This window comes from Rhineura floridana, chromosome 4, assembly GCF_030035675.1.
Source record: "Rhineura floridana isolate rRhiFlo1 chromosome 4, rRhiFlo1.hap2, whole genome shotgun sequence".
NCBI classification, from domain to species: domain Eukaryota; kingdom Metazoa; phylum Chordata; class Lepidosauria; order Squamata; family Rhineuridae; genus Rhineura; species Rhineura floridana.
Window position 1 is genome coordinate 32,140,278 of NC_084483.1, and position 12,577 is coordinate 32,152,854.

A 12,577-nucleotide genomic window follows, 5' to 3' on the forward strand; every position below is an offset into this window, starting at 1 on the left:
CTTCAGTTTAGAAACATTGCGAAAGCTTGGACCTGGAGATTCTGAAGATAAGGAATACATGTTGAGGCCTGCCCCTTGGAACCAGTACAGAGCATAAAAAGGGTTTAGCAGCACATTCAGAAAAGATGGAGAGTCATACATTCATCATGGTTCAAAGCTCCTTGAATTTTGTTTGTGAGAGAGCAGTACCTAAGATACAGCAATTCAAACCGGTCCTGGTTTTTGAAAATATTGCCCGCACAATTCAAGATGAGCTTGAAGAAAAAATAACCCCGTATTTGAACTCTCTTGATATTAAATCTATAGAGGAAGCATGCGATACTTATGGTCATGTGGTAGAATCAGTATTTGCTGATGGAAAATCAAATTGGGGTCATCTTTTAACAATCCTGATGTTTGGTGGTATTATCGCTAAAAAATTACAGATGTGTGGAGTTCCTCTGACACAAAGCAATGAGGATCAGCTTACACATTACATCACAGCATACATCACGAGTAAAAAATCAGAATGGATCTTGGAAAATGGAGGATGGGTGAGTATGACAAAAATATATTGTTCTTAAGTTTGAGAAATTAGCTGCCTTCAGCCATAACAATAAATACTCTCTATCTTTATTGCAGGAATACAGTTTTGTTAAGCATTTTGAGAGACCTTTCCACAATGTGAAGATCAGAATCATGGACTTATTCAAGACTTATTACTCAATGCTTTGGTTAATATACCCAGTTTAATTTCTAGCTGAGAAATAAATGTACAAGCCCCATAACATTCAGAAGGTCTCCTATAATTTATGCACCGGTCTTTAGACCTCGTGCCTTTTGAGGATTTCTTTATATAAACATGCATTAATTACCTTCAAACAGATTGGATAAATTTTGCTGCATTGTCTTTGATGCTTTCCCACCCTGAAGAACAGAATCTGTGGAAAAAAGGGGGAATTCTTCACAAGGGATCAGAAATAAACTATATGCTGCAAACTTGACGAGAAAAAAAAAGAGCTTACTTGCAGACATTCTCTTTATGATGCTGGGGGCTTTTTTCTATACTATATTTAAAAAGAAAAGTAAATTTAAACCATGTTATTGCAGCAGAGCACTAACAGCCGCACGACCTCAAACTTTTTAAAATCGTGCTAGGAAAAATGTACATACTTGCAAATAATTGCTGTGGACTTTTCTATACAACGTTTAAACTATGTATCATATTTATGAAATAAAACTATGTATCACATTAATGAAATAAACAATTGTCTTCTAGAAGCTTAAGAATGTTTGATGAGAGAAACAGCCTCTGCGGGGATAAAGAAATTTAAAAAGGGCTAGAAACAGCCACATGGCCTCAAACTTATTAAATCATGCTAGAAAAACAAAAGAGGGTACTCACCAATGCCAGGTAAAAGAGAAAGATCCTGAGCTGTGTAGGCTCTTTTATATCACCACACCTAATGTATGCAGACCAAGGCTTTGTGATTGGTTTACACTACACCCTGGAGAACTGCTATTTTTTTCACCTATAGAGAGCATCCTGTATTGGCCATTCCAATACCAGGTGATCTCCTCTAGAATCATATGACCATACCATGTGGTCACAGCCATTTTTTCTCCTGGTCCATGTGGTCACAGCCATTTTTTCTCCTGGTCCATGTGGTCACAGCCATTTTCCCCTGGACCTTACACTGTACAGATGGCTGGTTTCTAGGATGCCTTGCAAAACCCCGTGTTTTACATAAATAACCATGGATATCTACATCCTGAAAAACACTGCTAAACTGGGTATCTATGATCTGTGGTTGGTTCCTAAATATTACAGGTATGATGCAGAGTGGCATTTTTTGTTGTTGGGGGCTGTTATAGCTGTAGCTTTCTGGTAACCCTGAATTTAACACAGTTCATTCATATTATACAGTATAAAAACCCTACATCTTACAGACGTGCTGCACGTGGGGGCAACTTCTTTAGCTCTCGGGTACCCCTATATTATAGTTTTCAAAGATTTACCTAAAGGGATATAAAAACAGTTTCTGTACATTTATTCTGTTTAAACTGTAATTTCCCCTGATTGAATTAAGGCCTAGGAGAAAATATCCATATAGGATTAAATCCTAGGAAGCTGCTCATGGGCAGCATCCAATATATTTATTTACTTTTGGCATTAAAGCAGGAATGGTGAGGATGATTAGCCCCCACCCCACCCCCCACCCATAAGCCCAGTCCTAATTTAACCATTCAGGTGTTCCATCGGAGGAGTCATGTATTTACATATTTATTTTTTTAAAAAGAAAGAAAAAGACACTATGTTTCCAAATAGAACGTTTTATTCAGAAGATTCATTGAGAGATGTAAGAAAAGTTTTGTAACTTCTGTTCTTAATAACATTTAAAATGTGGCTTAGATATGACTGGTCAGTGTCTCTCAGTATCTTTTCAACAACTTTGACAGACGTCTGGGAACGGCCTACTTTGGTAACAAGGTTTAATACTTCATCAACAGTTTCTTGTGTTAGAACAAGACAATTCAGACTGTAAGCTGTTATGATAACAACATGTAGCACACTTTTAAAACAGACCTTTCCACATATAATTCTCAACATTCTAGAAAGGACAGGCTTTGTCCAGTTCAGACATTCATGTGATTTCTGACCTGGGGCTTGAATTAGGCAGCCCTCACAAGTATCATACATATTTTGCATTAAACAGTGCTTCAAAATGGCATACACAGCTGCTCTGACAATGCATTTCATTGCTGCCTTCCATTTTCTTGGTAAAATATTGTCTGATTCATGGGTTTGAATGCCGAGAATGCTTCTAAGGATGATATGCCTGGGATGATTTCTTGTCAGATCTGCAGAGTTCTAAAAAAGAAAAAAAAATTAGAAAAAATCAAACACATACCTTTGTTTGTTTTTATAATACACCATGCAAATAATCACTCTACAAACCTGCATGTGAATGTTTTCTGTTGATACTGTCTTCCACAGGGCTGTTGGACATGGCAGGGAGCTAGCTTCAGCAGAGTTTTCAGTTACTGAAGATCCCTAGAAAAGTAAGGACATGTTTTCACATTTTTTGCCCCTCCTATATTTTGCAGTTCTCCATGCATGTAGTTTACACTTAAATCTTACCAACATTACAGCGTTATCTGTTGCAATGGCCTCCAGCATGCTGTTCCACATTTGGCTGTTCTCTTCCTCTTTTAGCAGTTTAGTTGGTGAAAAACGTTCATCTTCATTAGAATTTGTGCTAATAAAACACTTTCAAGGGTTAGGTCTCTCTGCGGGTGGCGGCATAGTTAATTCCATAGGAGTCAAAGGGGTGCTGGCTGGTTCCATGTTCAATCCTCAGAGCGTGTCTGGGCATGCAAAATGCACTTCTGTACCAGGTCTCTCCGTCCCCTCTCCTGATTGGTTAGGGATTCAAAACCTCCCCCATTGGGTGACGTAGCTGTAGAGGGGTTACTTATCCCTAATGGGCTGTTCTGGAGAGGAGGGGTGGAAATGGACCCCTTCGGGATCCATTTCTGGCACCCTAATTTCACCTATGGGTTTTAAACCTCTCCAGATTGGTCCCCAGGCATCCATGTGCTCATAGAGGGGTCACATGCCCCTATAGGGAGCAGTCTGGAGAGGGAGGTGGAAATACACCCCTTTGGGGTGCATTTCCGACACCCTGCTTTCACCTTTGGGTTTTAAACTTCTTCAGATTGGTCCCCTAGAGACCACGTGCTCATAGAGGGGTCACATGCCCCTATAGGGACCAATCCATGACCCTGTTTGAGTAAAAATATGCCCATTGGTCCAGCGAGGGCCACGTGCTCCTGGGGGGTCACAGGGCTACCATTTCCAGGGTGGGGCATGAGGGCTGGGGCTTCTGGGGGACAGGATATCCGGTGAGGTCATCAGGGGAAACAGAAATGGCGGGTGGGCCTTCCGGGGTGGGCCTTCCAGGGTGGGACTTCCGCTGATGTCATCCATCAAACTCAAAAGGGGCGGGGCGTAGCTGTTTGATGTGAGGTGGTCTAGTATTACTACTTGTAACACTTGGAAGCAGCCTGATCTGCTTCAGATCTGCTATGTATTGTTCTGTTGCGGTTCATGATTTTGGCTGATCTGTTAAATTGATCATCTGGTGAGGGAGGGGCAATTTGCATCCCCATTGTGGCACTGGGATGGGTGGAGAGATTGAAATCCCTCCTCCTGTTCCAGCACCAGGATGTGACTGGGGTGGGGTGGGGGCTCTGCACCCCTTGTGTGTGCCTCCATGCATAAGTGAGAGTCTGTGTGTTTGCATTCCCTGGGGTGTACATGATGTGTGTATGTGATGTCTGGCCCTGTGTGTATGTGTTAATATGTGGTGTGTGTCTGTGTGTTCTTGTGGACATGTTACATGTGTGGCTCTGATGTGTAGGTGATATGTGTAGTGTGAGCATGAACATGCCAGCTGCCCAACTTTGGCCACACCCACCACTGCACTGTCATGAAACCTCCCCCTCCCCCAGAATATTTATAAGATTGTGATGTAGCCCTTTGGGCCCAAAAGGTGAGCCACTCTTGCAACTTTGATTGCAGCCAAATTTTCTGTTAAGCAACCCTGTCTTTTCTTTTCACTTCACTATTCACTGGAATAGGCATCAGTGAATGAAACACTGTCTCCAGAACAGCCAATGTGAATGTCTTTGTGACCTTATTTATATCCTGATGGAGCACCATCAGTTACATAACGGCATTTGTGAAGTGTTAGTTCTCAGCTTAGTCAATGATCATTCTCTCAGCACAAGTTCAGAGATACATGTTCATCGTTGCAATATTAAGCATAACACAATGCAGTGTTAGAGCTAATCATTGGCTTTGACTGAGAAAAAGTAGAGCAGACATCTGCTCACCATCTCCTAGCCTCAACAAAGCTCCATTGCTCCCTGTACCTACCTGATCCTTGTAGAAGAAACCTGTGGCTACCTCTTTGAGGTTCAAGCAGATTTTGCAGCAACAGGATCCACTGGATCTCACTGAGTGACTTCCTTTGGACCTGCCACTGCTTCATAGTCCTTCAGCCTGGGGGGATCATGGAGTATTCAGGCTGGCGGCAGCAGCCACTGAGCCTCTCTGTGGTTTGCCTCTGTAGGTTATCCCTTTGCTTGCAGAGGAACCTGCTGGTACAATTGTAACAAGTAATTTCTGCAGTGTGGACAGACTTTAAAAATTGCATTCCTTCCTCCAGTTATTTATATATGTATGTGTGTGCGTGCATATCTATATCTAAAATATAAATACATATAATGACAGTTGGAATTCTATATTGATAGAAGACTCCAATTTGATTCCCTTTGGCTCCTGGTATTCTTTTTTTTTAAAACGATGCATCATTCAGATTCCCATTCCTGCTTTCATTAATCCCTTATTTCCTGATGGCACCTGAATCAGGTTGCTTCAGACTGCCTTGCAGGGCTAAACCTGCAAAAAATCAAGAATCTATTGGAAGAGAAAATATACTGGGATAGTCAAAAAAATGTGGTTTACTTCCATTAAGATCTGTATCGTATGCAGCCTTGGTATCATGAAGCAGTAGCGTATTTTCTGCATGACAGATACATGCATGCACTTCAACACACACTTGCACTCCCTTATAAGAAACATAAATTACATCCCAGGGAGGATAACTGAAACTTTCCTTCCTCAAAGCCCCAAATGGAAAGCTGCAGAATGAAGGGGGTAGGGGAGCTGACTATATTACTTTTGATATAATTATGGATTGCATGGTTGGAAACATTGGAATGGAATAACAATTATAACAATAAAGCAGCTCTTTGCATAATTGTTTTGAATCAGCTTGACAGAAAGCTGCAATATTATGTCTTCACCAAACCAATTTTTGACTTGATTGTGATTCATCATAAATATGCTTTAATAGCAACCAAACTGACAGTACAATCCTATGCTTGTATATTGAGAAGTAAATGTTCTATAATACATGTACAAAAAATGGAATTGCCCTTGCAAAAATGAAATGTTTATGCCTATCTGTAGAAATCCTCTATATCCATTTGGTACTCAATAATAATTTTTTAAAATAATGAATACTGTAACATGGGACTGTTGCAAATAAAGGGACTGCAACAAAATGTTGCAGAGTGGAGTGCTCCTGCCAGCCAGCCATGACTTCTTTCAGAGTCCTCCATTCTACATCTCCCCTGGTTTTCCACCAGTCTCCCCAACATACACTCAGCATTCTGTGGCCACTCAGTATGTTCAGTCCTCACGTGGCCATTTGCATGAGGGTGGTGAGGGACATAGGTTTTTTTCCCTACCAATTCTGGAAAGTATTTCACTTATGCATGGTGTGCTCCCTGATTTTTGCTGATTCCACCTACCTTTTTCCAGTTCCCACCAAGCCAAATCCTACACTGAGAGCTCCCTGATCTTCAGGAGCAGCTTTGGGACAAAAATAAATGCTTTGAACTCCAGCAGTGGCACCTTTGGATTCCAGCCATTGTTGCACAATGTGTATTGATGGCTTGTCAAGGAAATCCTAACAATAACAGTAAGAAAGCTGCAAAAAAACCTGCTTATTGACCTGCATGAACCAACAGGAGAACTACATTAAAATATAGTTTCCTGGGGTTTGGAGAGTTTCCAGGTGTACATCTAAAGCTTTGAATCTGAAAGCTGACAACAGTTGGATGATGGTTATATAAGAAACCCACTTTCCATTTATGAGCTACTGAGCAGAAAGTTGAGAATTTCAGGATGAAAGCTACTGTTCGTATATTATATTATCATCTTCAGCAGAATAATCCATTCACCAAGACTTGGGGGAGGAAGAAAATTCTGTAAAATCCAAGAATCTAGCAGAATGCAAAAGCAGGGCAACAGGGGAGCCAGGTGTCCTGCTTTCCAGAGGACAGTCCTCTATTTGAAGCTGTTCTCTATTTGAAGGGCTATCTGATCCAAGTCTGGTTTGAAGATAAAGAACCCTAAGAAGGAAGAGGAACAGGGGCCTTGAAGTTGCCTGTTGCCTATCAGCAGTTAGCTGAGTTGAGCCTGATTTATTTTTATTGTCCTGCCAAAACTTCCTATTGCTCTTATGTGGACAGAGGACTGTTTTTTGTTTATTTATGTTGTATGAAATGTTAATGTTTTATATGATTCCCTTCCCTATGGTACAATGTTTTATGCATTTATGAATTTGCTTTTAAATGGAAGTCTTTTGGAGACCTTTTCAGGTAACAAGCAGCTAAGTAATAATAATAATAATAATAATAATAATAATAATAATAATAATAATAATAATAATAATAATAATAATAATAATAATAATAATAGCAGCACCGGAGCAGCAGATTGAGCAGGCACATAAGTTGTCTTATCACATTTTAGCCCAGGATGGGAAGATCTATTTAAACTATAGCATTTATTTCTAAATTTGCCCCTAGACACAAAAATCATAACTTGCAAATTTTGTGCAAATCTGTGTCCTTTTGGAGTTTTTTCTTAGATGTATTTCCTCTTTTTTGAGGGGAGCAATGCATAAATAACCGCCCTAATGGTAATTCTCATAAAAACATAAAAAGAGACCAGTTGGATCAAACCAATGGTCTATCTAATCCAGCATCCTGTTCTCGCAGTGGCCAAGTACATGCCTAAGTATGGGAAGCTCGCAAGCAGTACCGGAGATGAATGCATGATTCCTGGCAACAGGTATACAGACAGGCATACTGCTTCTTATACTAGAAGTAATATAACCATCATGACTAATAGCCACTGTATTTGTCTAATTGCCTTTTAATGCCATCCAGGTTGGTGGTCCTCACAACTTCTTGTGGTGAGAAATTCCATACTTTTTATGTGCGCTATATTGGGGTTAGGGTTGCCAGGTCAGAAGCATCCCAGATTTCAGAGGTGGGCCCTAGTGATGTCATGGGATGGGCCTTAGTGATGTCACAAGGGTGGGCCCTAGTGATGTCATTAAGCATCAAACACAATTGCTTGAAGCATACAATTCAAACAAAAACATTTCTCTGATTGGAAATTAAATCTTAGCTAAAAGATGGTGTTCCCAGGTCCAGCTGAAGTGTAGATTTACTACATAAACTTTGCCTGCATGTAAATCATTTTAATTAATTTTTTTAAATAGAAATGAGCTATGTTTACTGGGTAACCATGGCTACTCATCATCTTTCAGCCTAATCTGCCCCTCAGAATGTAAACAATAGAGGGGAACCATGACAATCCCAAGGAAGAAGAGCATACTTATAATGTAGAGGAAATAATAATGTACAACCATATTGTGCAATCAGATACTTATATGGCCATAGTATGAAGAAATATTTATATAAGCATGACTGTCAAAGATGTTCATTATTTACACAACCTGTAAAGGTATTTATAGTGCAATCCTATGCATGTTTACTCAGAAGCATGTCCCAATGTATTCAATGGGGCTTACTCTAACAGGAAAGTGTGCACAGAACTTAACCTCAAGTGAAAAGTAACTTCACTCACCCAACCCAAAATTCAGAATTATGTCACTTTAAGCTGTTTTGGAACTGTTTTATACTTGGTTTTCAGTGGTTATTAGAATTTAAAGGGATTTATTTCTTGTTGTGAGGTGCCTTGGTTTCCCATTGGCAATCCTACCTCACAAGGTTGTTGGAAAGATTCCATAGACACAGACACTGGAGATGTAAAATACATATAGCTCATATAATAGTTTATTGTCAAAATCAATTGATCATTGCAGAACATTTTTTTAAAAAATAAAATCAGTATTAGTTTCCTACAAAATAAAAGCAGTGACACCTAAGCCCTGCCTAATTGCTTCAATAGGAGTGGAGAGGGAGAGAAAGATTTACAACACAAACACAATCCTTTGCTATGTTCACTCAAAAGTCCCAACTTACAGCACAATCCTAACCATGTCTACTCAAAAGTAAGTCCTACTGAATTTAATGAGGTTTACTCTGGGTATGTGGCATTAGTATTGCAGTTTTACTCCCAGAAAAGTTGAGAAGGTTTTCAAAACACTCCCCTCTTCAACAGCCCAGTAAAATTTAAACTTGTTTGAGTTATGATAATTAGAAATGCATAACACATTATAATGGCTTTTAGATCTCCTGCACACAACAGAGAGACTTTTGCTACTGCTGAAAGCTATAAACTTATTCAGTTTAGGAGATTTTCAGACAAGCAGGAAAAACAACAACATTTTCCTGGACTTGCAATGGGTTCTACTTATTGCCTGGAGGTCAACAAATCCTTTGTTAATCACAACCCTGATGTCACTTACTGGTTATAAACCTGAAAGGGTGTGGTTAGAGCAACTAGCTAGAAGCTCATTTAACAGAGGTTGCAGAGGGGTTTGATGTTTTGCTGTATATCTCTTGAATCTGAACACCTAGAAACTTATATTTTAAAAAAATGAAAGCTGAGAGTCTGGAGATTGAGGTGACTTGCCCAGACACCCAGAGAAGACCCCCAAAATTCAGTCTCAAGTCTCCGGGTGAAAACTGGAGACCCGGTAACCTTAATTAGCATTCTTTTAAAGAGAGAGAGAAAAAGAGAGAGAGATGCAATGAGTGTGTGCGCGCGCATGCATGTGCTGGAGGAGTATTGTGGCTGAGAAAGCTTAGGTTACAGCTCTCAAAGTAGTCAAGTGTTTGTAGACTAATATTGCAGTGAGGGGGCTGAGAGAGGGTAGTGTGTGACAACCCTGCAGTGTGGAGGTGAGGGAAGGGAGGGGGAAGCCCCAATATGCCAGAAGGAGAGGAACTTTCATTGTGCAGAATTAAGCTTATTTGCAGTATTTGTACATTTTGATTATTAAGACAACTTTGTATACAGATTCCACGTTCGCCCCTGACGAAGGCCGAGTTTTGTGTGGCCGAAACGCGTTGGGCTTATTAGTTTTTCAATAAATTCATTTGGAATTTTATCAACTGCATTCCTCTCCTTCCGGCACCTTGGGGCTTCCCCCCTCCCTTCCCTCACCTCCATCCTCGGATGCCAGCCACTCTTGAAACCTGCAGTGTGGTCTAATGTTACTTTCTAGTCTCTTGGTGTCTCTGGGTCCTTTTTTGTTTTTTTAAAAAAAGTTGTTTGGGAAATGAAATGTATGTATATACATGTGTTGAAGGAAAGCAAGTAAGTTGATTGTAGTATTTATTTATTTATTGAATTTCTTAGTCGCCCATCTGGCTGGCTATCCAGCCACTCTAGGCGACATACAAAATAGGCATACAAATATAATAGACATTAAAAATCTGAAAACAATGATGATAAAATCTAGTAGCAACGTGGGTGGGACATTTTGGGGGTGGGTTGTCGCTATTGGTATAAATACTTAAATGTATAAATATATTCGTGTCAAAGGTTCAAATCCTTTTTGGTAAAAAAAATGAAAGAATAAAAGTATGGCTGTTTGACCTGTGTTGATGACATTGCTGTATTTGTGAAGGATAAGCAAATAAGCATAATAACTGCTTTTTTGGTAAAAAAAAGAAAAGAAAATGAGGTGCCAGTATTCATTCCTTGATAATACAGCCATGAGAGTGGCTGTATCAAAGTGCCATGGGTTCCAGTACAAAATAGCTGGCATGGGCAGCAAAAAAAGAGCTGCCGGTATTCCATACCAGTGAATACTGTCACACACACAAAAGCCCTGACCACAATAAATGCTTTTAGAACACACTCCCTGCTTTTTTCATAATTTAATACTTTTTCCAGGCACGAGCATCTGAAACTTGATTATTACAAATCTTAAAACTCTTTTGATACACACACACATGCACACACGCCATCTGAAATATCACACTTAGTCTTGCACTGAAAGTAGTACTGCCAGCCTAAGATGAATTCATGAAAGGTCTACAGTAACATAACTGGTTCACAACTGATGCATGGCTTAAGGTTGACATTGGGGGACAGCAGGGTTCTTAGGCCTTGAACAGCTGTGTGGCAAGCAAAAATTCCACAGGTTAAGCCTTTTGTAGATGGGAAATACTGTTATGCGGAAAGCTTCATCTGTTCACATTCTCTCTGTCAGACAGTGTATTGTTTGGTTTCTTTACTAGTGGTAGTTAGCAGAACACCCACCCACTCCTCAAAATGGGGCATTTCAGGAGCGAGGGCTGGCCTGTCACAGGATATGCTGGATCATAAGCCAGCCCTTCTGCCCTCACCTGATAGCAATGGGCCAATCTGGGTCCTGTCACTGTGTCAGCCCGGGAGCTGACAGAGCGTACGGGCATTTTTACCTGCCCATCTCTACCTTCTGCAATGGCTGGTGCAAGCAGCACGTCTGTGGACATGGACGTGACTACACCATTCCATTAGAACCCATCACCCTAATCTGGATCAGATTTTCTGTGTGTAGTAAGGTAACCCTCACCAGGTCTAATTGGGAGCAAGTGAGGGGGTGTCTTTTCTTTTTTCCAGAAATACACAGAAAGATAACATGATCCTGAAAGTAGCCCTGTCGCTGCTTTTAGATTTGCACTGAATCCCTGTGTGAATTTGCAGAAGGGAGCAATATTAGGCCCTTTGCACGATGAGTATTGGAGACTCCTGACTTAAAAAATACCCAAACTGATGTACATAGAAGGAGCATGTACAAATGCAGACTGATACTAAATCAAAGTCAGGCACAACTCTTCTGTGAGCAGCCAAACAGCTCAAGGCAACCCACATGCCCTTCCCTCAGGTTGATGCTCGAGGGCTTCCCTGGGGAGACAATTTGGAAGGGCACAATTTGGGCTTAGCTAGCAAGGCCAGCCAAATATTGTAGACACCAATAAAGCTCAAGTGTAATACATCACAGGCCTAATAAATTAAAAGCCATTTAAAAAAGCCCAGCAGACATTAATTGGAAAATGCCCTTTCTTGAGCAAGGTTGCTAATGAAACAGTGGCATGTCCTCCATTGTGACACACTCCCATTGTCTAGCCTGCCTGAGGCCTTTGGTAGTACTTTGTGAGGTAGAGAGAGAAGCCAAGTCAGCGAGTGAGAGAGTCAGCGAGCGAGCAAGTGACAGAGTATTAGTGTATGTGTTGTAGTCAACTAACTTTTACTCAGAATAGACCCACTGGAAAAAATGGACCTAAGTTAGTCATGGTCATTAATTTCAATGGGTCTGCTCTAAGTAAACGTTAGTTGAATAAGGTCCTTGGAGAGTTACAGTGCAATCCAATGCATGTATTCTCGGAAGTAAGCTTCATTGGGTTCAATGGGACTTACATCCAGGTAAGTGTGTATTGGATTGCAGCCTTAAAGAATTAGGGCGTTGGGGGTTTAGATAGAATTAGTGTTAGCCTTAAGTTTAGAGTCAGTGTTAACATCAGGATTAGGGAGGGGAAAAGCATGAGAGGATGACTGCAAACTTGATTTCTCACCTTCGTATAGGCTACAAAGACTAAGGGTGCAATCCTCCGGGTAGACAGGCCAGCTGAGGGGCTTCAGAATGTGGTGTAGCTGCGGCACAGTGGGAAAGGGTGGCGGAAGGAAACATGCATTTCCCAGCAGCTCCTGAACGGAGGTTGGATGTGGTGGCCCCTTCCACCAGCTCCCTTCCACCAGCCTCTGATGAGTCAG